General features: G+C 34.8%; 1 protein-coding gene across 3 annotated transcripts in view; it reads right to left on the bottom strand.

Annotated features, from left to right (window-relative positions):
* Nucleotides 1–27629, bottom strand: part of LOC101898882 (polypeptide N-acetylgalactosaminyltransferase 5) — a 166070-nt gene that overhangs the window by 83129 nt on the left and 55312 nt on the right. The gene's annotated exons all lie outside the window — the stretch shown is intronic.

The raw sequence follows: 27629 nt of genomic DNA, 5'->3' as shown, positions 1-27629 counted from the left end.
TGGATTTTTAAAGAATATTTTTTCAAGGACCAACAGACCTAGAAAAATTGGATTTTTAAAGAATATTTTTTCAAGGACCAACAGACCTCCAAAAGTGGATTTTTAAAGAATATTTTTTTCAAGGACCAAAAGACCAATAAACGTGGATTTTTAAAGAATATTTTTTCAAGGACCAAAAGACCAATAAACGTGGATTTTTAAAGAATATTTTTTCAAGGACCAATAGACCAATAAACGTGGATTTTAAAGAATATTTTTCAAAGACCAAAAGACCAATAAACGTGGATTTTTAAAGAATATTTTTTCAAGGACCAAAAGACCAATAAACGTGGATTTTTAAAGAATATTTTTTCAAGGACCAAAAGACCAATAAACGTGGATTTTTAAAGAATATTTTTTCAAGGACCAATAGACCAATAAACGTGGATTTTAAAGAATATTTTTCAAAGACCAAAAGACCAATAAACGTGGATTTTTAAAGAATATTTTTTCAAGGACCAAAAGACCAATAAACGTGGATTTTTAAAGAATATTTTTTCAAGGACCAACAGACCTAGAAAAATTGGATTTTTAAAGAATATTTTTTCAAGGACCAACAGACCTCCAAAAGTGGATTTTTAAAGAATATTTTTTCAAGGACCAACAGACCTCCAAAATTGGATTTTTAAAGAATATTTTTTTCAAGGACCAAAAGACCAATAAACGTGGATTTTTAAAGAATATTTTTTCAAGGACCAAAAGACCAATAAACGTGGATTTTTAAAGAATATTTTTTCAAGGACCAATAGACCAATAAACGTGGATTTTAAAGAATATTTTTTCAAGGACCAAAAGACCAAAAAACCTGGATTTTTAAAGAATATTTTTTCAAGGACCAAAAGACCAAAAAACCTGGATTTTTAAAGAATATTTTTTCAAGGACCAAAAGACCAATAAACGTGGATTTTTAAAGAATATTTTTTCAAGGACCAAAAGACCAATAAACGTGGATTTTAAAGAATATTTTTCAAGGACCAAAAGACCAATAAACGTGGATTTTTAAAGAATATTTTTTCAAGGACCAAAAGACCAATAAACGTGGATTTTTAAAGAATATTTTTTCAAGGACCAAAAGACCAATAAACGTGGATTTTTAAATAATATTTTTTCAAGGACCAAAAGACCAATAAACGTGGATTTTTAAAGAATATTTTTTCAAGGACCAAAAGACCAATAAACGTGGATTTTTAAATAATATTTTTTCAAGGACCAAAAGACCAATAAACTTGGATTTTTAAAGAATGTTTTTTCAAGGACCAATAAACGTGGATTTTTAAAGAATATTTTTTCAAGGACCAAAAGACCAATAAACTTGGATTTTTAAAGAATGTTTTTTCAAGGACCAATAAACGTGGATTTTTAAAGAATATTTTTTCAAGGACCAAAAGACCAATAAACTTGGATTTTTAAAGAATGTTTTTTCAAGGACCAATAAACGTGGATTTTTAAAGAATATTTTTTCAAGGACCAAAAGACCAATAAACTTGGATTTTTAAAGAATGTTTTTTCAAGGACCAATAAACGTGGATTTTTAAAGAATATTTTTTCAAGGACCAATAAACGTGGATTTTTAAAGAATATTTTTTCAAGGACCAATAAACGTGGATTTTTAAAGAATATTTTTTCAAGGACCAATAAACGTGGATTTTTAAAGAATATTTTTTCAAGGACCAATAAACGTGGATTTTTAAAGAATATTTTTTCAAGGACCAATAAACGTGGATTTTTAAAGAATATTTTTTCAAGGACCAATAAACGTGGATTTTTAAAGAATATTTTTTCAAGGACCAATAAACGTGGATTTTTAAAGAATATTTTTTCAAGGACCAATAAACGTGGATTTTTAAAGAATATTTTTTCAAGGACCAATAAACGTGGATTTTTAAAGAATATTTTTTCAAGGACCAATAAACGTGGATTTTTAAAGAATATTTTTTCAAGGACCAATAAACGTGGATTTTTAAAGAATATTTTTTCAAGGACCAATAAACGTGGATTTTTAAAGAATATTTTTCAAGGACCAATAAACGTGGATTTTTAAAGAATATTTTTTCAAGGACCAATAAACGTGGATTTTTAAAGAATATTTTTTCAAGGACCAATAAACGTGGATTTTTAAAGAATATTTTTTCAAGGACCAATAAACGTGGATTTTTAAAGAATATTTTTTCAAGGACCAATAAACGTGGATTTTTAAAGAATATTTTTTCAAGGACCAATAAACGTGGATTTTTAAAGAATATTTTTTCAAGGACCAATAAACGTGGATTTTTAAAGAATATTTTTTCAAGGACCAATAAACGTGGATTTTTAAAGAATATTTTTTCAAGGACCAATAAACGTGGATTTTTAAAGAATATTTTTTCAAGGACCAATAAACGTGGATTTTTAAAGAATATTTTTTCAAGGACCAATAAACGTGGATTTTTAAAGAATATTTTTCAAGGACCAATAAACGTGGATTTTTAAAGAATATTTTTTCAAGGACCAATAAACGTGGATTTTTAAAGAATATTTTTTCAAGGACCAATAAACGTGGATTTTTAAAGAATATTTTTTCAAGGACCAATAAACGTGGATTTTTAAAGAATATTTTTTCAAGGACCAATAAACGTGGATTTTTAAAGAATATTTTTTCAAGGACCAATAAACGTGGATTTTTAAAGAATATTTTTTCAAGGACCAATAAACGTGGATTTTTAAAGAATATTTTTTCAAGGACCAATAAACGTGGATTTTTAAAGAATATTTTTTCAAGGACCAATAAACGTGGATTTTTAAAGAATATTTTTTCAAGGACCAATAAACGTGGATTTTTAAAGAATATTTTTTCAAGGACCAATAAACGTGGATTTTTAAAGAATATTTTTTCAAGGACCAATAAACGTGGATTTTTAAAGAATATTTTTTCAAGGACCAATAAACGTGGATTTTTAAAGAATATTTTTTCAAGGACCAATAAACGTGGATTTTTAAAGAATATTTTTTCAAGGACCAATAAACGTGGATTTTTAAAGAATATTTTTTCAAGGACCAATAAACGTGGATTTTTAAAGAATATTTTTTCAAGGACCAATAAACGTGGATTTTTAAAGAATATTTGTTCAAGGACCAATAAACGTGGATTTTTAAAGAATATTTTTTCAAGGACCAATAAACGTGGATTTTTAAAGAATATTTTTTCAAGGACCAATAAACGTGGATTTTTAAAGAATATTTTTTCAAGGACCAATAAACGTGGATTTTTAAAGAATATTTTTTCAAGGACCAAAAGACCAATAAACGTGGATTTTTAAAGAATATTTTTTCAAGGACCAATAAACGTGGATTTTTAAAGAATATTTTTTCAAGGACCAATAAACGTGGATTTTTAAAGAATATTTTTTCAAGGACCAATAAACGTGGATTTTTAAAGAATATTTTTTCAAGGACCAATAAACGTGGATTTTTAAAGAATATTTTTTCAAGGACCAATAAACGTGGATTTTTAAAGAATATTTTTTCAAGGACCAAAAGACCAATAAACGTGGATTTTTAAAGAATATTTTTTCAAGGACCAAAAGACCAATAAACGTGGATTTTTAAAGAATATTTTTTCAAGGACCAAAAGACCAATAAACCTGGATTTTTAAAGAATATTTTTTCAAGGACCTTTAGCTAAATTTTTGGCAGATTTTTCTCAGTGTACAAACTCTTATTTACCCAGGACGGTCATAGTTTACAGAGAAACACTGCATGCTGTCCATATCAACAGCTTCCACAAATACCATTCTGGTGTTTGGTAAATAAATGTGGGGTGGTGACTTGGGTGATGGGTTTTTGGGTATTCACAATTCTGTGTTTCTATTATTTGATTTGTGAATTTGGTCCTGATGTTATTTTTCTCTTCTGTTCTGTTCATTTCACCAAAAAAACTGAATTCAACTAAATAAAAAAAAATGCATTCGAGTTGAATGAATGATTGTAAACTGACAGAACAAGAGTTGTTGGAGGACACACGAAAAAATAGCAAATGTTTCATGATTTAATAAAAGAGTTACGCAGCAATTTACCAGCAGCAATGCAAAATGTCAGGAAAATGGAAAATTTTTATATTTGATTTAATTTTGGACATTTTTTTGGTGGTTTCACAAAAAATATAAAAGTTTGTAATAAGATGGAAACCAATTTAAGAAATAAGAAAGAAATGAGCAGAAGAAGGAAGGAAGTGAAATTTACGAAATGATTCCGGGGAATGTAAGGGAAATCTGGTGATATTTTCCATGTTTAGGGAAAGAGATTTATTAAGACTACCCGACGTTGATTTAAAAAAAATTTAAAGGCTACCAGTCGTGAATTTTTGAAGAATAATTTTTTAAGGACCTCCAAACGTGGATTTTTAAAGAATATTTTTTAAAGGACCTCCAAACGTGGATTTTTAAAGAATATTTTTCAAGGACCTCCAAACGTGGATTTTTAGAGAATATTTTTTAAAGGGCCTCTAAACGTGGATTTTTAAAGAATATTTTTAAAGGACCTCCAAAGGGGGTTTTTAAATAATATTTTTAAAAGACCTCCAAACGTGGATTTTTAAAGAATATTTTTAAAAGACCTCCAAACGTGGATTTTTAAAGAATATTTTTAAAGGACCTCCAAACGTGGATTTTTAAAGAATATTTTTAAAGGACCTCCAAACGTGGATTTTTAAAGAATATTTTTAAAGGACCTCCAAACGTGGATTTTTAAAGAATATTTTTAAAGGGCCTCCAAACGTGGATTTTTAAAGAATATTTTTAAAGGACCTCCAAACGTGGATTTTTTAAAGAATATTTTTTATAGGACCTCCAAACGTGGATTTTTAAGGAATATTTTTTATAGGACCTCCAAACGTGGATTTTTAAAGAATATTTTTTATAGGACCTCCAAACGTGGATTTTTAAAGAATATTTTTTATAGGACCTCCAAACGTGGATTTTTAAACAATATTTTTTAAAAGACCTCCAAACGCGGATTTTTAAACAATATTTTTTAAAGGACCTCCAAACGTGGATTTTTAAAGAATATTTTTCAAAGGACCTCCAAACGTGGATTTTTAAAGAATATTTTTTAAAGGACATCCAAACGTGGATTTTTAAAGAATATTTTTTCAAGGACCTCGAAACGTGGATTTTTAAATAATATTTTTAAAGGACCTCCAAACGTGGATTTTTAAATAATATTTTTAAAGGACCTCCAAACGTGGATTTTTAAATAATATTTTTAAAGGACCTCCAAACGTGGATTTTTAAAGAATATTTTTTAAATAATATTTTTTAAAGGACCTCCAAACGTGGATTACTTTTTTTCTGGAAAATTCTCAGTAAAATGCTTTTGTACGCTTGTAAACAATATAATGAGCTCTCACTGGAATAATTTTAACAGCTGTCGGACAAATGACAGCAGTCTGAAGTTGGTTGCAGTTTTTCCTTCTCACCCTGTAAATTTCTTTTGTTCGAAATTGCAACCTTCCTTTCAACAGAAATATTCTCCTTTTCCACCATGGCGTTCCCAACATTTTCTCTATCCGATCAAGTTTTAATATTTAATCCCCAATTGAAATTTCGAAACGGTATCAATTTCACAATTAAAATGAAATGCCAACTTCATTGACTTCCTAAAATTATTGCTACAAAAAAATTGACTTTAAAAGAAAATTAAAATACAATGTTGTGGAAAATATGCTGTTGCTGCTGCTGATGTTGTGCCAGCAATGGACAAAAGATTTACAGCAACGATACATTGCTAATTAAAAACAAAGCCAGCAGCTGCCACAATTAAATATCATTTGAACTCCACAAGATTAACGGCATATTTTTTTCAAAACGATGTGGAGCAATGCCTCCATTGACAGCCGGCTGGCGGGTAACCAGCCGGCCAATTTACAGTGGGTCCAAATTGAAAAAAAATCAAGACCAAATGATCAAAAAATGTAAAATTTAAAGCGGATTTTCCAAGGAACAATTAAATTATTTAAAATATTTTTTCAAGGATTTTTTGAAGAAATAAACGTGGAATTTTTAAAGTATATGTTTTCAAGACTCAAATAACCAATAATCCACCACAAAACGTAGATTTTGAAAGAATATTTCTTCAATGACGTGGATTTTAAAGGATTTTTGATTCAATGACAAACTGACAAAAATACGTGTTTTTTTTAAGAATATTTTGTCAAGGACCGTCAGGATCAATAAATTTGAGTTGTTAAAAATTATTTTTTCAAGCTCCAAAACCATTAAATGTGGATGTGAAGAGGATATTTTTACAAAAATCAACTGACCAATAAACCGGGTCTTTAGGAAATATAGCTTCGAGGACCAACTGACCAATAAACGTGGATTTTTATAAGATTTTAATCAAGGATCAACTGAGCTTTTTAAAGAATATTTTTTCAAGGACAAACTGCAAAGTAAATGAGGATTTTCAAGAATAGTGTTTCAATGAGCAATAAACGGGAATTGTTTAAAGGTTTTTCATTCAAGGACCATCTTAGCTGCAAACGTTGATTTTTATAGAATATTTTTTCGAGGAGATAGTGACCTAAAAAAGAACGTGGGTTTTTTTAAAAGAACATTTTTCAAAGACTAATCGGCCAATAAACATGGATTTTTAAAGAATATTTTTCATATATTTTTTCTAGGACCAACTACCAATAAAGAGGATTTAAAGGGTATTTTTCAAGATCCCAAATCACCATTTAACGTGGATTTTTAAAAAATATATTTTCAAGGTCATGCTGACCAATTGCGAACTAAACGAGGATTTTTAAAGAACATTTCTTCAAGGCCCATAAGCGCACCCAACTTGGATTTTTAAAGAATATTGCTTTTAGGGCCAACTGACCGATAAACTTGGATTTTTAAACAATTATTTCCAAGTATCAACAGATCAATAAAAAAACATTTCTAAGGACCAACTGAACAATAAACGTGGATTATAAACAATATCAAAAGCCCGCTGTCTCACAAACATGGATTTTTAAAGAATATTTTTCAAGGACCAACGGATCAATTAAACTTGGGTTTTTAAAGGATATTTGTTCAAAGAACCTCTGATGGATTGTTCAAAGAATATTTTTTCAAGGATCAACAGACCAATCAAACTTGGGTTTTTATAGAGTGCCTTTTAAAGGACCATGAGAGCTTCCCCACCTTGGATTTTTACGGAATTGTTTCTCCATGACCATCTACATCAATACGCGTGGATTTTGAAATAATTTTTTCAATAACCGACTGACCAAATAAAATTGGACTTTTTTAAAATATTCTTTTCCACAACCTACACACCAAATAAGTTGCATTTTTTAAGGAATTTTCTCAAGGGCCTCAGTGCCACTGACGTGGATTTTATAGATTGTTGTTTAAAGTGCCTATAGACCAATAATCGTTGATTTTTAAAAGATATTTTTTTAGGAATCAGTTGACCAAACTACCGATGATTTTAAAGAATATTTTTGATCAAGGACAAACGTGGATTTTTAAGAAAATATTTATCCAATGAGCAATAAGGATGAATTAAGAGAATAAAATATATTTTCAAGGACCAATGAATGTATATATTTTTCAAGGGCATTACGAAGAACCAACTGACCAATAGGCGTGCTTTTTTAAAGACTAGTTTCTAAAGAAACATTAGAGCCTTCAGAATAGATTTTTAAGGAACGCTTCTTGAAGGACCAAAGGAGCAAAAAAAAAAAACAGGTTCAAAAGTATCAGTCGGTTTTGACAACAGATGTATACCCTCAACCAATTCGTATCGGACCGGGTTGTGCCAGATTTGGACTATATTAGTTACTTCCTCCACTTTATATGAAATATGTGATAATTTACAGAAAATGTTAAAAAAAATCGACCAAAGTATTCCATCTTCATACTTCATCTAATAAAGATACAAATATTACTATGTGCAAAATTACAAGAAAGAAAGAAACATTTATATCAAATTTTATGCGAAATAATAAATTCCAGATTCATCTCAGGTTTCTGGGTGAGAGAAATACTTATATATAGCAAGTTGTAAAGAATCGCTGACTTGTTTCGCAAGTTATGGCAGATAAAAGCATTGAAAATTATGACCCTTCAATGGGTAAGGTACCAAAAGGGGTTCGCAGATATATATCAGAACTTCTATTAGCAAAAATGTTTGTGTGTGTGAAACTTGAAGGAAGTTTGATTCTTATTTCACTATCTTGAGCGTTTTGTTTTTTTCAAAATCTTGAACTCTATATGGGGCCGGGTACCAGAAGGGATGGTGCGATCTCTACCAACTTTATAACATATCTTTTGTTGATAGATATACCGACAAGTACTAAGTCTGAATGGAAAGGGTGTTAATTTTTCGTTTTATGCGCTTCATGAATATCCAAAATTTAGATCCTTTGTGGGGTAGGAGTAGACCGATATATCGCATCTTCACAGCAGATCTTGTATACGGAAGAGACCGATATATTCCATATTCACAGCAGATCTTGTGTTTGAAGAAATAATTGATATGTTCCAAGTCTGAATGAAATTGGATGTTAATTTCGCGGTTTAATAACTTCATGAATATGCAACATTTTGACCCTTTGTGGAGGCGGTACCAGGAGTGGACCGATATTACCATGGGCTAATAAAAAATATTGTTATGTGGGTAATTTGAAGGCAATCGGACTCTTACGTCACATGTTATAAGATATATAATTATTCACTATTTCTATCCTTTGTGGAGTAGGTACTTGATGGAGAGAAAGTTGGAGGAAGATCAGATTATCTTTTTTTTTTTTTTTTTTGAAAATTTTGACCTTTTGTGGGGGAGGTTTCAGAAAGAGTGGATCGATATTGCCCATCTCCGAACTCGATCTAAGTTCGACAACAAAATTACGATGTACCAAGTTTGGATCAAATCGGATACTTCCTTCGAGAGTTATCGTGTGGACCAGCCTAAAAGAAAGACAGACGGACGCACATTGCTAGATCGACTCCAAATGTCCTGAAACGGATTTGGTCGGAAGAGACCTAGGGTCTAAAACCGTTATTTCGACTAGGCGCGTTATGACCGTATCAAATGATATATACCCTCTCTCTAGCCATATGGCTGAGGATATAAAAAAAATATTTTTAAAGGAATAAATCGGACTCAAATGTGGAAAATTTTTGTAGGGACGATCGGACCAAGAAACATTGATTTATAAATAACTTTTTTTTCAAGAACGAACGGGCCAATAAAATATTGGTTTGTCAAGGATCATTGGAACTACAAACGTGAAATTGAATCTTTGAAATAATATTCAAATTTGTATTTTATTGCAAAATTTTTATTTTAGAAATTTATTTTATTTTATTTTTTATATATTTTTATTATTATTTTATTATATATTTTACATTTTTTTATTTACACATTTTTTTGATTTTCAAAACACTGTGCTAAAATCAGGCAACCACCGCTGCTGACCCATGATTCATTCACACAAAAATGTGTTAATTAATTGTTGTTGTGTTTTATTCATGCTCGTTTTATTTGTTTTTATTAATATAAAACCAAAAATAAAAAAACTAACAAAAATGGAAAACCTGTAAAATTCCCAAAGCCAAGAGAGATATGAATTTGAAAATAAAAATAAAAACAAAAAAAAAAAAAATAATAAAAAAGAGCAACTCTTTAGAAGGTCAACAAACAAATGGTAAAATAATAGTCATTAAAATAAATATGATTATGATGAAGATAATAATGACGAAGATGATGATTATCATTATCATCATTATGGTCTGATGATAAAATTGAATGAAGTGCCTAGCCGTCTGTCTGTCTGTCTCTTTGATTGCCCCTCACTTTCTACGATTCCATTCATGATATGGATTTGAATTGAGTGGAAGACCGGCAAATCTAGTATTCCCCTAAACACCATGAATATTGAGAGGCGTAGCAGCTCTGAAGCTATGTTTGTTAGTTAGTTGGCCCGTCAACGTGAAATGAAATCGTTCGGAGCCATAAAAATTCGAATCAAATGAAATGGAATGGAATAACAGAGAGACGGGCAGACAGACAGCCCAACAAAACATCAACAAATAAAAATCATTGACATCAATTGCGAATTGTGGATAAGTTGAGTGACTGGATGGCGGGCAGGCGGCTGGCTGACTGACTGACGGACGGCAGCATCCACATCATCGCCACTCTGCTCGCAATTCAATCAACAATCTGGAGTAGAAAAAAAAAGAAACGCTGGAAATTGACACAAAAATCAGGTTATAAAAGTACCATAAATTTGGTGGCCGTTCGTTGTTTGGTTCGGTCATGCTGAGTAATATTTCATGTTGGAATGTGGCTTGCCGCCACCTTTCTCTCTCGGCCCTCTCTTTGGTGGATGAGGAGTAGTGGTTGCAGTAATTGGCCAGAGACCGGTCAATCATTTGTTCATCGTCATCGCCATCGTCCTTCAAGCATTGATGCATTTAAGTAAATCTCAATCCGAACTTGATTTAGTTTCAATGGCCTCAGGTATTTTCGAAGTGGATGAACGGTCAGGACGGCCCTGCCTGGCAAACATCAACGATTTATTAGCAATAAAAAGCTTCTAGTGGAAAAATTATGTTTGAAATTAAGGGGTATATCACAAGTGGGAATTTTGTGTTTAAGGACGAAATAGTTATACCCCTTGAAAAAATTGAAAAAGAAGGGCGTCAGAGTTGGATACTTAAAAAAATTTCTCCAGAGACTAACTGACCAATGAATGCGGAGTATTTTCAAGGACCCCTTGAGCCTTAAACGTGGATTTTTAAAAAATATTTTTTCAAGGACCAGCCCTCCAATAAACTTGGATTTTTAAAGAATGTTTTTTTTTTCAAGGACCTGCAGGCAATAAACGTGGATTTTTAAATAATATTTTTTCAAGGACCATCCCAACAATAAACGTGGATTTTTAAAGAATTTTTTTTTTAAGGACCAACAGACTTCCAAACGTGGATTTTTAAAGAATATTTTTTCAAGGACAAGCCCTCCAAGAAACGTGGATTTTTAAAGAATATTTTTTCAAGGACCAACCCTCCAAGAAACGTGGATTTTTAAAGAATATTTTTTCAAGGACCAAAAGCCTAAAAAACGTGGATTTTTTAAAGAATATTTTTTCAAGGACCAAAAGCCTAAAAAACGTGGATTTTTTAAAAAATATGTTTTCAAGGACCAGCCCTCCAAGAAACGTGGATTTTTAAAAAATATTTTTTCAAGGACCAGCCCTCCAAGAAACATGGATTTTTAAAGAATATTTTTTCTAGGACCAGTCCTCCAAGAAACGTGGATTTTTTAAAGAATATTTTTTCAAGGACCAACCCTCCAGAAACGTGGATTTTGAAAGAATATTTTTTCTAGCCCTCCAAGAAACGTGGATTTTTTAAAGAATATTTTTTCTAGCCCTCCAAGAGACGTGGATTTTTTAAAAAATATTTTTTGAAGGACAAAAAACAAATAATCGTGGATTTTTAAAGAATATTTTTTTAAGGACGAAAAGACCAATAATCTTGGATTTTTAAAAGAATATTTTTTCAAGGACTAAAAGACCAATAATCGTGGATTTTTAAAGAATATTTTTTCAAGGACCAGCTCTCCAAAAAACATGGATTTTTACAGAATATTTTTTAAGAACCTCCAAGCGTGGGATTTTTTAAAAAAAAATATTTTTTTAAGGACCTCCAAACGTGGGATTTTTTTTTTAAATATTTTTTTAAGGACCTCCAAACGTGAGATTTTTTTACAATAATATTTTTTTAAGAAACTCCAAACGTAGGATTTTTTAAAAAATATTATTAAAAAAACCCCTCGTTTGGAGGTCATTGAAAAATACTTTTTAAAAAATTCCACGTTTGGAGTTCCTTGAAAAAATATTTTTTTAAAAATCCTACGTTTGGAGTTCCTTGAAAAAATAGGACAAACGACCTCCAAACGTGGTTTTTTTTTAATAATTACCTTTTTAAAGGAGCTCCAAACGTGTGATTTTTTAAAAAATATTTTTTTAAGGACCCCCAAACGAGGGATTGTTTGAAAAATTTTTTTTTCAAGGACCCCCGAACGTGGGATTTTTTAAATAATTATAATTTTAAGGATCTCCAAACGTGGGATTTTTTAAATAATAATTTTTTTAAGGACCTCCAAACGTGGGATTTTTTAAAAAATATTTTTTCAAAGACGAAAAGACTAATATTCTTTGATTTTTTAAAGAATTTTTTTTCCAGGAAGAAAATATTTTTTTATAGACACTAGAATTCGTCAAGAGAGCTGAGAGCTCGTCTATAGAGGGCTAAGTGCTCGTCTATAGAGGGCTGAATGCTTGTCTTTACACGGTTGAGGGCTGAGAGCTCGTCTATAGAGAGCTGAGAACTCGTCACTGACCGCTGACCGCTCAAATAGGTACCTTAGTTAGTCTTTCCCCATTCACTTTAAATCAGCCTCCACAAATCCTCCCTTCCTCTGCTCCTCACTCTCTCCGCTTTCGTTGACAACAATTTAAATTTCCCAAAAACTTATTTGAGTATCTTCCAAAAACCACAAACAAAAAAAATTCCAAAAATCATCGTTCATTAGCATTTTATTAGCACTAATTTACACCTTATCGTCATTCGATGACATTACCTACCACCCCCCCAACAAAATTCCAAAATTAAAGAATTGAAGTCGCACGAATTTTTCGAATAAAACCATCAATGTTATGGGACACAAATCGAATAAATGTCAAATCTCGGTAGGTGTTTTTCAGAACGAAAGAAATAAAAAACAAACCTCGACCATAACATTTTAATTTGGCACATTTCTTAATTAAATATCGGGGCACCGCAACCGTTGTTAATAGTTTTGATGCCCCGTAAAAAAAACAAGCGAACAGAAAAAAGTTGGTTTTAATTGCAAAGCAGATAATGGGGGAGTGAGTGTGTGGCAGTGGTGAGGGGTGAAGGTATTTGGGTACATAAATCCCCATTGAAAACAGAATGAAAACAAAACTGCATGACATGAATATTTAATATAATTAACAAAGGGTGACGGAGCAGAGGCTACTACTGCCCGCAAAAAAGTCTACAGCAGAATGGGTCAAGAGTGTGTGCGGTAGAGTTGAATGTAATTAATGTTCTACTCTTTTTTATCTATCCAACTTATTTTGAGACGGGAGTACTTGAATAATTGACCTTCCATGAAAAGCCTGCACCTATAAGGCTTCTCTAAGTTCGTCTATACATAGAAAACCTTTCCAATGGCGACCAGTTAGAGACTTCTTTCTAAAAAAGACCTGTAAAGTCTTCTGCCTGGAGAAGACGTGTGTTTCGGTTTATAGAAGATCTGTAAAGGGTCTTCTGAACAGAGAAGAACTGTAGGAGTATTTCTGTCAATAAAAGATCTGTAAAATATAAATGACGTTTGTCTATAGAAGGCCGATGAAAGGTGAAAAGTCTATTGTCTGCGGATGACCGATTAAAGTTCTTCTGTATTCAAAAGGTCTTCAATCTACAGAATATCTGTAAAAAAGAGGCTTCTAAAACGTCTTCCGCGTACAGAGGACCTGAACAAAGCATTCTAGCTGTAGACGATCCTTCTCATAGAAGAGCTCAAGGTCCTATTTTCATCAGAGAAGAACGGGATACCCCTTTTTTTCTTAGAAGAGCTGCAGGTTTCCCTTCCGCACAGAAGAGTTGAAGGGGTTCTCTCTATGCATAGAAGATCATTTCTGATAGAAGGCCTGAAGAACTATTCCATAGTAGACCACAAGGAATTTCTTTTCCATAGAAGCCCAATGGTCTTCTCTTATAAAAGATTCAGATCTTCTCCCGCCTTGAAATTTTTAAAGCCCTTATTTTTTGCATAGCAGACCTGAAGGTCATCCTTTTTGATATAAGCCATAATAGAGGTTTTTTCTAAAAGACTTAATGGTCTTCTTTTCACACAGAAGAGATGAAGCACTTATTTTTCGCGTAGAAGATCTCAGGCTCTTCTCTTTCGCATTGGAGGTCTGAGGATCTTCTCTTTAACATCGCACAGAAGAGCGAAATGACTTCTCTTAGAATAATGTCGTTGAGAGAAAACTTAAAGGCCCTGTCTTTCAGAGAAAGGCTAAAGGTTTTCTCTTTGGGAGAAGAGTTGAAGGTCCTCTCCTTGAGATAAGAGCTTAAAGGTCTTCTCTTTGAGAAAAGATCTAAAGGTCTTCTCCTTGAGAGTAGAGCTTAAAGGTCTTATCTTTGAGAGAAGAACTAAAGGTCTTCTTCTTCAGAGAAGAGCCGAAGGTATTCTGTGAAAGAGAAGAGCTGAAGGTCTTCTCCTTGAGAGAAGAGCTGTAGGTCTTCTTCCACAGAGAAGAGCTGAAGGTTTCTCCTCCAGAGAAAAGCTAAAGGTCTTCTCCTCCAGAGAAGAGCTAAACACCTTCTCTTTGAGAGAAGATCGAAAGGTATTCTCTTTGGGAGAAGAGCTGAAGGTCTTCTGTTTGGGACTAGCGCTGCATAAAAGAAAAGCCGATCTTCTCTGTTCACATAGAAGAGCTGAAGAAGATGTTTTATTTTTCGCATATAAATACTGCAGGTCTTATCTTCCTTATCCTCTTGCTTATAGGTATTTTTTAATTTCCTTTCGTTTTTCCCTTTAGGCTTCTTTTTTTCACAGAGGCCACGATTTTTTTCACAGAAGACCTGCAAATATTTTCTTTGTCAGAGAATCCTGAACGTTGTGCCTTCCATGGATGACCTAAAGAAGATCTCCTTCTCCATAGAAGTCCTAGGTAGATCTTCTTTTTTTATAGAATATCAGATTATTCTCCTTCTCAGAACCATTTCCGAAGGCCCTCACTCCCACTTAAAATCTCTTTTTTTATGGAAAAAAACCCGAATATGTTCTGAAGTTCTTCCTCCCTTCCAGAAATGTTTCCAAATTTTCTTCCAGTGTCGTCTTTTTTTCTGTCTCCCTCTAAAATGTCACAACGAATTACCATGGCAATTACAGAGGAGTTAATTAACCGTTCTTCTTTTTTCATTCTTTCATTATCGCTGACCACTGCAGTAAAAGTACCAGACCAAACAAAAGAAGATAAAGAGAGTGTGGAAAGAACATAAAAAGGATTATTTAATAAAGTCTTTCTGCCTGCCTACCTCAGCTGCAGTAGCTTAAATTATCGTGAAAAAAATGGTTTGGTCAACTTATTTTTTTCGGTGGTGACATTTTCGGAAGACTCAGTCCGTTGGTGGTCACGGATCGAATGACAGGCTTAAATTAAAAATCATTAATATGTCAAATGGCATGGCCTGACACGGCATGTAAACGAACGAATGAACGAACGAGTACATCACTGCAGAAAAGTTCAATACGAATTGATGGTGGAAAATTGATAGGGAAAAACAAACGAAACTTTGTTGCTCGCACCAACAACTTGACGAAGTATGAAGTGAAAAACTTTGGAGGGACAAAGTTTCAAACTTGCAATTCAACCGCAAAAAAAACAAAAAAATTGAAGAAGACCAAAAATAAATGGCAACTAATATCTTTAAATTGTTGCTTGGAAGATGTTGCGGTTCAGCGAGAAACCTAAAATTTGAAGATGATTCTTCCCCAGAAAAAAATAGAAAAATGCCATGAGAAACAGTTGGCATTTTCATCAGTGGATGAAATGCCTTGGCTGCAATTTTTCTCAAAGAGTTTTTCAAATGTTTTTTTCTGCTGGTGAGTTTTCTTAAAGTTTCCATGGTTTCCGCTGGTTTCTGTCAACTTGGCTGCAGGCAGAGTCTTTGATTAAAGTTTTTGTTTTCCTCTTCGGTGTTTTTGTGGCAACAGAAAAAAAATGGAATTTTCAAAATTTCTCCCCAATTTTCCATGAAAATTTTCCCCTTCCCCTTTCTTCAATGGCATCGTTTCTTAGGCACGTAGGATCCAACAGCATGCCACGAACCTTATCATCATACCCCAACATTATGCTGATACATGGCATCATCTTCATCTCCATCCCTCATCAAACATCCGTCAAAGCTATGCAATTTCACGTTTTTGTCATTGCTTTTTGGTGTGCCCCAAACGGAGGTCTGTCCTCCTCCCTCTTCTTCATTCGCTTCTGGTTTCTTGCTGGTGGTTTTGGCAGTTTTATGTGGTTTATTTGCGCGCTCGTGGTGTTTAGCGGTTAAATATCATCGGTCTTTGGTAAATGTTTGTGGCTGCCATGTTCCGTTCGTCTTCTTCGCATTTTTCGTGGAGGAGGGGTTCAAGATGAGTAAATAAATGGTAATTTTCAGCTACAAAACTTTAGGTAGAAGTTGGAAAATTTTGTTTTTTAGAGTTCGTGGAAAAAATATAAGTTCAGAGAACTTCTATGAGAATGTTTTTTATTTCTCCTGGGAGACCTTTAGGTGGTATTTTCTCTTGAGATATCTGAGATAATTTATGAGATATTGAAAGATCATCATGTCTCACTGGGAGATCTTCTTGTCTCATAGAAGATCTCAGATCTCCTAAGAAAAAATACCACTATAAGGTGTTTCCAGGAGAAATAGAAGACATTCGGGGTTTTCAAGAAAAAATACGACATCTAGATGTTTTAGGCAAAGAAAATACCTTCACTTCTGCCAGGATAAAAAGAAGACTTTTAAATCTTCTTCAGTACTTTTCTGGGAGATAAGATCTTCATTACTTGTGCTAAAATGGAAAACCAGCTCTTCGATGAGAAATAGACATTCAGCTCTTCTATGAGACAAATAAGACCTTCAGAACTTTTCTATGACAAAAAGAAGATCTTTAGAGTGCTTCTGTGAAAAAAAGACAGTCAGTTTTAGAAAAAGAGAAGACATTCGGGTGCATCAGAAAAAAATACAACCTCTAGGTGTTCTAGAGAAAAGAAGACCTTCTGTTCTGCTAGAATAAAAAAGGGGACAGCAGTAAGCCCTTATCCAGCCCTTCTCTGAGAGAGAAGACCTTCTGCACTTGTGCTGGAATGGAAAAACATAAGCTCTTCGATGAGAAATAGATATTCAACTCTTCAATGAGAGGGGAGAACTTCGGCAGAGAAGACTCTCAAATCTTCTCTGAGTGATTGGATACAAAAGACATTCAGCTCTCCGATGAGAAACTGAAGACTGTCAGAACTTTTCTACAAGGAAAAAAGACCTTCTGAGGTCTTCTGTGAGAAAGAAGACCTTCAGAAAAAGAAAAGACATTCAGGAGTTTCAGGAAAAGGTACGACCTGCTATAGGAAAGAAGACCTTCCGTTCTGCCAGAATAAAAAGAAGCCATTTAAGTCTTCCAGAATTCAGCTCTTCAGAACTACTCTGGAGATAAGAACCTCAGCACTTGTGATGGAATGGAAATCCATCAGCTTTTCGACGAGGAGTAGACATTCAGCTCTTCCATAAGCGGAGAGATCTTCGGTTCATTTACGACAAAAAAGACTTCTAAACTCTTCTGAGAAAAAGCTAACTTTCAGAACTTTTCTACGAGAAAAAGAAGATCTATAGAGAGCTTCTTTGAGAAAGAAGAAGACCTTTAGCTTCGGAAAAAGAGAAGAAATTCGGGAGTTTCAGAAAAGAAGACCAGAATAATAAGAATCCTTTCTAGTGTTCCAGGATTAAGCTCTTCCTCAGACTTCTCTGAGAGATCAGACCTTTTGCTTTTGGCTCATACATGAGAGAAAAGACTCTTAGATCTTCTCTCAGAGATATGAAATTGAAGAGATACAGCTCTCTGATGAGAAAAATAAGACCTTCAGAAATTTTCTACGCAAAAAAGGAGACTTTCAGAGCTATTCTGTGTGAAATACGAAGACCTTAAGTCCTCATAAAAAAGAGAGATAGATAATAACCTCCACTTCATCTATAGGAGAGACAACTACCTTCAGCTCTTCTATGAGAAAGCTTTTTTCGGAGAGAAACGATCATAAGCCTTTTGCTAAGAGAGACGACTCACAGCGCTTCTCTTGGGTGTAAGACCGTAAGCTTTACTCGGAGAGGAGAATCTTTCCTATTTTTTATGAAAGAAAATGCTTTCAACTATTCTAAAAAAAGTTTAAGAGGTCTTCTTTCATAGAGAAGAACCTCAACTCTTCACCTGGGGAGAGGAGACGACCTTCATCAATTTTCTCACAGTGAGAAGAACTTTAACTCTTCTCCGAACGAAAATAATCTTAGCTCTTCTCAGAAAGAAAAGACTTTCAGTTCTTCTTCAGCTCTTGTGATAGGAAGGAGACTCTCAACTCTTCTGTGGGACCTGTTCCTCGTCTATAGAAGAAAATACACGACTTTAATAGATCTTCGTTAAGAATTCTTAGCTCTTTTATGGGAGAAAAGACCTTCACCTCTTTTTCTAAAAAGATGAGTTTCTTAGCTCGTCTTCCCCGAGAGAGAAAATACGACCTTGAGCTTGTATCCGATTGGGAAGATTTCTACTCTTCCCCGAGAGAGAAGAAATTTAGCTCATCTACGAAAGAAAATACCCTTAACTTTTCTTTGAAAGAGTAGACCCTCACTCTGGTCTTCCACAAATTATAACTTTAGCCTTTGCTAAGAAACCACCTTCAGCTCTTCTGTGAGAAACCAAATATGAATCAAAGCACTTCTATTGGAGAGAAGACATTCAGCGAGAGAAGACCTTCACCTCTATAGGAATATAGCTCTTCGTTAAAAAACCTAAGCTTTGTTATGGGAGAAAAGACTTTCACCTCTTTCTCTGAAAAGAAGAGTTTCTCAGCTCTTCTAAGAGTGAAACCCTTTATTTCTTCTCCGAGAGAGAAAAGACGACCTTGATCTTGCATCCGATTAAGAAGATTTCTACTCTTCCCCGAGAGAGAAGAAATTCAGCTCATTTCCGAAAGAAAATACCATTAACTTTTCTCTGAAAGAGTAGACCCTCATCTTATCCCTCATTCTGGTCTTCTACAGATGAGAACTTTAGCCTTTGTTAGGAAACCACCTTCAGCTCTTCTGTGAGAAACCAAAGAATAACCAAAGCTTTTCTATTGGAGAGGAGACTTTCAGCGAGAGAAAGAACTTAAACTGCATCTCTTCTCTGAGAGGGAAGTCGAACACAGCAGTTCTCTCAAAAGAGTAAGACATTCAGCTCCTTTCAGAGAGAAAAGACCTTAAGACTTCTTGTGAGAGTGTAGACGACAGTCATCTCTTCTTTTTTTCACTCAGCTCAACGGAAAAGAAAGATTTAGGTCATTATGAGATTGAAGACCCTAACAATTCTATGAGAAAGCACAACTTGGAAAGGAATGCTTCAGAGAGAAGACTCCAGATACGCTTTGAGAGGCCCTATCTAGGCTTTCTATAAAGAGGAAGTACTTTGGGTGTGGAAAACTGAAGTCTAAACGATATTAGTCTCTAGAATCTAAGTTCAAAGGTTAGAAGTATATGAGAAGACAGATGAGAAATTTAGCCTTTGTTAGGAAACCACCTTCGGCTCTTCTGTGAGAAACCGAAAAGCCAAAGCTATTATATTGGAGTGAAGACTTACAGCGAGAAAAGATCTTTATCTCTTCTAAGCGAAAAAGAGGACTCTAAGCTCTTCTCTGAAAAAGAAATTATTCTGTAACTCTTCTCTGCGATATAACTCGAACTGCAGCGCTTCTCTCGAAAGGGAAGACATTGAGCTCTACTCTGAGAGAAAAGACCTAAAGAGTTCTTACAAGAGGGAAAGAGTAATGGCTTGAGAGACATCAAGCCATTATCAGAGAGAAGAACCTGACTATTCTATAATTGGAATGCTTGAGAGAGAATAGACCCTCTCTGAGTCTCCTAGAAAGTCCTCCAGGTGTGAAGATCAATAGTTCAAAGTTCATAGGTTTGAAGTTTCAAGAAAATTTTTCTAAAGGATGGAAATCGAAAGGATTTCAGTCCGAAGAACGGTCGATTAAAATACATTAATCCTAAGGACTAGTCAAGTTGACGATCTTTTAAAGGATTATAGTGCAAATAACGAGAGAATAATAAATGGCGTAGCCTATGAGATTGTAGTCTGAAGGACAAAGGATTGTAGTCTGAAGGACAATTGTTGAAAATATGTCAAATTCCCAACTTTTGAACAATTATCCTTCAGACTGCAATCTCTTGGATAAATGTCCTTTAGACGTTCGTTAAAAAAAGGTAGTGTGAAGCCTTAAGGACGGACAATGGTCCGACATAATGCTCATCAAAAGGAAGGATAAGTAAGGGACGACTGTGTAAAGGATTGCGATCTTAAGGACAATTATCTAAACTATAGCACTTCTAATGAATCTAGTCTGAAAAAGTATAAATTTTTCCCGTCTTCCCCCCACCTGTCCTCCATATGGCCATGGTGATGACACATTATGATAAAGCATTCCAGACGTTGTAAATGCGGCTTTTATCAAAAAAACCGTTAGAAATGTAAAATGTTGTTTATTTTTGCCGCTTTTATGTTTGCACCGCTATCGTATGACTGACACACACACACGCGCACACATACACCTCGATTGGATGTCTAAGTACTGAGATAGTTGGCCGGCGGAGCATTGCAATGTTGAAAAACGTTCACTTTAAGTGGAAATGTTGTGTAACCGGTAATGGTTTTTTTTGCCATGTTTAGAGAGCCAACAACAAACCATCCGACCAACCCGTCAGCCATTCCAGCCAGCCAGCCGCAACCACATCCAGCTTCACATATTTATAATCAATAGATGTTGATGAGGATGATGAGGATGGTGATGGTACTTGTTGAAGTGGTTTGGTTAAAGTAGACAAAAAGGTCAGTCTTTTCTACCCACCGCCACCACCTCTTACCTAAATAATAGGTACTTGGAATAAGTTGCAAAACCGACGAAGAAGAAGCATCACGACGGACTAGGTTGATCCCATAACTCTCCGTTGTGCCACCACTTTAAAATCGGGCTAAAATGGCAAATAAAAAAAAAAATACTCACGAGTTAAGCTAAGAGGTATGGTTGTCGGCTGACTGGCTGACTGAATGGTTCGATGTGCAAACCAGTCAGTCAGTCAGTCGCTAATGTTGGTAATGGCTGACAAGCTAGCTGGCTGGCTGCTCGGTTGTCTGTATGTCTGTCTGGCTGCAGGGAATCTCGGCTAAGCTAAACATCTTCGAAGTGTATTTTTTTTGCCAACCATAAATTCTGAAGTGGAATTGAGACAGGTTTAAAGTTTGTAAATTTAATCTGTTTGCCTTCAAACTATTATTAGAGAAACTGAGATTTCTTAGTTCGCGAAACTTTTTTCATTTCCTCCAACTATCTTCCCCAACGAGACAAAAAAAATGTCATGACTGGCATTCTCAATGCCAAGTTTGAGATCCTATTGAATGTATGTCGCATGTACTTGTGTAAAGACATATACTCGAATTATTTTAAGCAAAATTTGATCCGCTTCTTTCAAGTGTCTATGAAAAAAATGGCAGTGACAAAAACTCAAGGTAATTCGAAAAGTTTTCATACCTTCAAATTTTGATAATCAAAATGACGTTAGTTTTAAGAAATGAAAAGAAATTTAAAAACCTCAAATGAAAAACTCAAACTGAGGCGAGCCGAAGCACCAGGGAGTCTCTATAGACGATCTGAAGGGCCCAGGGAGTCTCTATAGACGAGCTGAAGGGCCCAGGGAGTCTCTATAGACGAACTGAAGGGCCCAGGGAGTCTCTATAGACGATCTGAAGGGCCCAGGGAGTCTCTATAGACGAGCTGAAGGGCCCAGGGAGTCTCTATAGACGAGCTGAAGGGGCCAGGGAGTCGTCTCTATAGACGAGCTAAAGGCCCAGGGAGTCTCTATAGAAGAGCTGAAGGGCCCAGGGAGTCTCTATAGACGAGCTGAAGGACCCAGGGAGTCTCTATAGACGAGCTGAAGGGCCCAGGGAGTCTCTATAGACGAGCTGAGGCGCCAGGGAGTCTCTATAGACGAGCTGAGGCGCCAGGGAGTCTCTATAGACGAGCCGAGGCGCCAGGGAGTCTCTAAAGACGAGTTGAAGGGCCAGTGAATCGTCTCTATAGACGAGCTGAAGGGCCAGTGAGTCGTCTCTATAGACGAGCTGAAGGGCCCAGGGCCCAGTCTCTATAGACGAGCTGAAGGCCCCAGGGAGTCTCCATAGACGAGCTGAGGCGCCAGGGAGTCTCTATAGACGAGCCCAAAGGGCCAGTGAGTCTCTCTCTCTATAGCCGAGCTGAAGGGCCAGTGAGTCTCTATAGAAGAACTGAAGGGCCAGTGAGTCGTCTCTATAGACGAGCTGAAGGCCCAGGGAGTCTCTCTCTATAGACGAGCTGAAGGCCCAGGGAGTCTCTCTCTATAGACGAGCTGAAGGGCCCAGGGAGTCGTCTCTATAGAGGAGCTGAAGGACCCAGGGAGTCGTCTCTATAGACGAGCTGAAGGGCCCAGGGCCCAGTCTCTATAGACGAGCTGAAGCCCCAGGGAGTATCTATAGAAATTATTGTCCGTGCGAAATTTAAAGAGAATTATATGCTTATTCCGCTTTATTTATGCGTTTTGTTTTTCAAAATCTTGAACGCTATGTGGGAGAGGTACAAGAAAAAATGGTCGAATCTCCATTACATTTATAACAGGTCTTGAGTTGATGGAAATATTGAGAGGTATCAAGTCTGAATTGGATCAGATGTTAATTTCGCATTTTATGAGCTCCATCATGGATATTCAAAATTTTGACCTCTTGTAAGGGAGGTACCAAAAGCAGTGGACCGATATATCCCAACTTCTCAGCAGATCTTGTGTAGTAAAAAAATGAGATGTGCGTAATAAGCAGAGAAACGGATGATTATTTCGGACTTTATAATCGTTTTGGTTATCCAAAACATTGACCCTTTGAGGGTGGAGGTATCACAAAGAACGGTCCGATCTCTACCATATTTATAACAGATCTTGTGTTGATGGAAGTATTGAGATGTACCAAGTCGGAATGGAATCGGATGTTAACTTCGCGTTTTATGAGCTTCATTGAAATACCAGAAGGAATGGTCCGATCTCTAGCATATTTTTAAAATATCTCGTTGAAATTGAAATATTAAGATGTGGCAAGTCTGAATGGAATCGGATGTTAGTTTCGGCTTTTATAAACTTCATGGATATTCAAAAATTTGACCCTTTGTAGGGGAGGTATCAGAAGGGATGGTCCGATCTCTAGCATATTTATAACAGATATCGTTGATAATGGAATATTAAGGTGTCTGAATGTAATGAAGATTGGATATTCAAAAATTTGACCCTTTGTGGGGGAAGTACTTGATGGAGTGGACCAATATTTTCCATTTTCGTCCCTGACCTAGCACTGATGCAAATATTAGGAGTTGCAAAGTTGGATCAAAATAGGGTTATTCTTTAACTTTCTGTGTAGTAAAAAATGTTTTTGAAAATGTTGACCTTTTGTGGGGGAGGTACCAGAAGTAGTGGACCGATATTGCCCTTCTCCAAACTCGATCAAAATTAGATAATAATATTACAATGTACCAAGTTTGGGCTAAATCGTATGCTCCCTTCAAGAGTTATCGTGCACTCCAGCCAGACGGACAGACGGACGGACATCGCTAGATCGACTGATTATAGAAAATGGGCTATATTTGCCCACGTTTAGGTATAGTCCCCATATAAATGTACCTTGAAATTTGAATGTTCCTGCACAAGAGAATCTATTTCTCAAGAAGGTCTTCCCATAGAGGACTTAAAGAGGGTGTTCTCTTTGTATAGTCATCTCTTTTGTGAAAGTTTTCTATCAGACAAAGAAAAGCTCCAAGTCTTCTATCTTCCGTGAAAAAGCAGCACGATTTCTACCTTTTATAATAGACCGTGACGGTCTTTTATCTTCCATAGAAGACCTGCAGATCTTCTATCCTCCAAAGATGAGCAAAAGATCCTCTCTTTCTTAGAGAAGAGCTAAAGATCTTCTCTATCCCTTAGAAGAGCTGTGTATGTTTTACTTCCTTTCATAGAAGAGCTGCGACGGTATTCCTACTTTCATAGAAAAGTTTAAGGATTTCGACTTCTCATAATTCCCCCCATATCCTTTATGTCTTTAGACTCATGGAAATGTAGACTGAGTGGCCAAACTATTGCAACAAATTATTTTTAGTTTAGTTTACTTTTTTACGATGAGCTCCTATTTTGCTATTATCAGATATAAGACAAAAATATCCCCAGGGAAAAGAGGTTCGTATCACAACCAGATAAACAAGACAAACAAAAGTAATGTCTGGAAAGGATTGAAGGATTCACAAAAAGCCATGGCAACCGCTTTTTTCAAGGACACATATTCAAGAAATTCCAAAGATTACCGCCAATAGCATTCCCTTCCTTCCTACGCTCGTATACAACAAATGAAAATAAAGATTACAAGACGATGATGAAATAATACAAAGAAGCAGATGAAGAAGATAAAGCGACATGAGAAAAGAAAAATTATGCCCGTAGCCACGATTTAGCCTTAAATAATCAGGAAATAACATTTTAATAACATCACAAAAGGCTGGCGATGGCGACGACGACACAGGCTTGTAACAAGACATGTCGGCACGACAACAACAGCAACACCAATTGCCAGCGGTAGTCACAGACGACAGCAACAGCAACATTTCTGCGAAAAAGCAGCAGACAAAATATCCAAGCAGAATGTTGCTGTTGTGGTTGTCGTCGTAGGTTCTCTTCGTGTTTTTTTTTTCTGTGGTATGAACCATGTTGTCCATGGGGGCGCAACATCAGGCTAACAGATAGGCGAAGGCAAAATAGGCAACCGGTTGCCGGTTGCTTGCTTCTTTTGGCGACTTTGCCATCACTGCAACACAAACAACAAAAGAAGTCATTTCTAGTTCTAAGAAACCGCAAAAACCTCACGCACACACTCGGAGAGAAAGAACATTCCAAGTCATTTAAACGTTGGAACATAATGTTGGTGGGGTCGACTTAAAAGTATAATATTTCACTATATCTGCTGCCGGGCGCTTTTGGCGCCATCTGTTTGATGGATTTTCATATTTATGTTTGTAATAGTCTACAATGTAAGCGACTTACAAGCGGAGAATATATATTTGTTTCCACTTAACAGAAGTTAATCCTGAGGTAACTGAGGGGATATTGATTTCAAGGTCATGGCGATTATATTTAAAAATATTTTCTTAAGGACTCTTAAGATTAAAGCATATTTTCTCAAGGAGCAAACCAGCAAAAAAAAACGGATTTTTTAAAAAATATTTTTCAAGACCTACTGACCACAAAATATGAATTTTTAGAGGACAGTTTTTCTTGGACCATCAGACCAACAAACGTGGGCCAACTGACAATTTTTCAAGGGCAAACTGTGGAATATTCTAGGATTTTTAAAAAATATTTGTTTCAAGGACCGATCATTAAACCTAGATTGCTTACGAGAGTTTCGCAAAGGACCTACAGATCAATAAACGTGGATTTTTAAAGAATATTTTTTCAAGGACCTACAGACGTGGATTTTTTAAGAATATTCTTTCAAGGAACTGCAGACCAATAAACGTGGATTTTTAAAGAATATTTTTTCAAGGACCAACAGACCTCCAACCGTGGATTTTTAAAGAATATTTTTTCAAGGACCTGCAGACCAGTAAACCTAGATTTTTTAAGAATATTTTCAAGGACCTACAGATCAATAAACGTGGATTTTTGAAGAATATTTTTTCAAGGACCTACAGATCAATAAACGTGGATTTTTAAAGAATATTTTTTCAAGGACCTACAGATCAATAAACGTGGATTTTTAAAGAATATTTTTTCAAGGACCTACAGATCAATAAACGTGGATTTTTAAAGAATATTTTTTCAAGGACCTACAGATCAATAAACGTGGATTTTTAAAGAATATTTTTTCAAGGACCCACAGATCAATAAACTTGGAATATTTATCAAGGACCAACCGAGCAAAAAAATTGGATTTTTAAGGAATATTTTTTCAAGGATTAACCGACCAATAAACTTGAAATTTTAAGGAATATTTTCTCAAGGACAATCAGACTATCAAACGTGGGTTCTTAAAGAATATTTCTTCAAAGGCCGACTGAACTATAATCGTGGATTTTTGAAGAAAATTTTCTGCAAAGGCTAACTGATATTTTTTCATGGACGAATTGTGGAATAACCTAGGATTTTTAAAGAATATTTCTTCAAAGACCTACTGACTAACGTAAATTTTTAGGGAATATTTTTGCAAGGGCCAACTGACCAATTAACGCGGATTTATAAAAAAAATTTCAAGGATTATCTGAGGTATAATCGTGGATTTGTAAAGAATATTTTTTCAAGGACCTTAAGACCAATTAAAAATGGATTTTTAAAGAATATATTTTCAAGGACCATCCCAACAATAAACGTGGATTTTTAAGGAATATTTTTTCAAGGACAACCAAACGTGGATTTCTAAAGAATATTTTTTCAAGGACAACCAAACGTGGATTTTTAAAGAATATTTTTTCAAGGACAACCAAACGTGGATTTCTAAAGAATATTTTTTCAAGGACAACCAAACGTGGATTTTTAAAGAATATTTTTTCAAGGACCTTTAGACCAATAAACGTGGATTTTTAAAGAATATTTTTTCAAGGACCTTTAGACCAATAAACGTGGATTTTTAAAGAATATTTTTTCAAGGACCTTTAGACCAATAAACGTGGATTTTTTAAAAAATATTTTTTCAAGGTCCTACAGACCAATAAATGTGGATTTTTAAAGGATATTTCTTCAATGATCATAAGATTGTCGTACGGAGATTCTTAAAGAATATTTCCTCAAGGATCAACTGACCGGCAAAGGAGATTTTGGATTTTTGAAAAATATTTTTTCAAGGACTACTGACTAATAAACGTGCCTTATTAAGGAATTCTTTGCAAGGACTTCCAGATCAATAAAAGTGGATTTTTAAATAATGTTTTCAAGGACCAATTAAGTCTTAACCTTGGATTTTTAAAGAATATTTTCTAAGGACTACCTTGTCAAGAACCAACTGACCTCTAAACGTGGATTTTTCTTAAAGATATTTTTTCCAGGAACAACAGACCAGCATCTGAGACTAGAAATTTGGATTTTTAAAGGATATATTTTAAAGGACCTACAAACTGACAAACGTAGAATTTTAAAGAATATTTTTTCAAGGACCAACAAACGTGGAATTTTGAAGGTCCTCAAAAAAAATGTTCTTTAAAATTTCACGTTTGTTGGTCCTTGAAAAAATATATAAGGATATTTAAGGATATTTTTTCAATCACCTGTAGCCGTGGATTTTTAAAGAATATTTGTTTATGGATATTTCGAAAAATAATCGTGAATTTCTAAATCATATTTATGCAAGGATCTACCGGCCAACAATCAGGGATTTTTCAAGAATATTTGTACAAGGACCAACAGACCTTCAAATGTGGAATTTTAAATGATTTTTTTTTTCAAGGACGAACTAACTAACAACCATGGGTTTTTTTAAAATATATTTTTTAAGGGCCATCAGTACAATAAACGTGGAATTTTAGAGGAAATTTTTTCAAGAAGCTACCGAAATTGAATGGCCAATTATTAGGGAATATTTTCTCAAAAACCAACTGACCAATAAACTTGGATTTAAAAAAAATCTCCAAGGGTCAACTCACATTTTTCAATGACTGACTGTGGAATATT

Source organism: Musca domestica, unplaced genomic scaffold (assembly GCF_030504385.1).
Source record: "Musca domestica strain aabys unplaced genomic scaffold, Musca_domestica.polishedcontigs.V.1.1 34, whole genome shotgun sequence".
Lineage (NCBI taxonomy): Eukaryota > Metazoa > Arthropoda > Insecta > Diptera > Muscidae > Musca > Musca domestica.
This window is presented reverse-complemented; position numbering and strand designations above follow the sequence as displayed.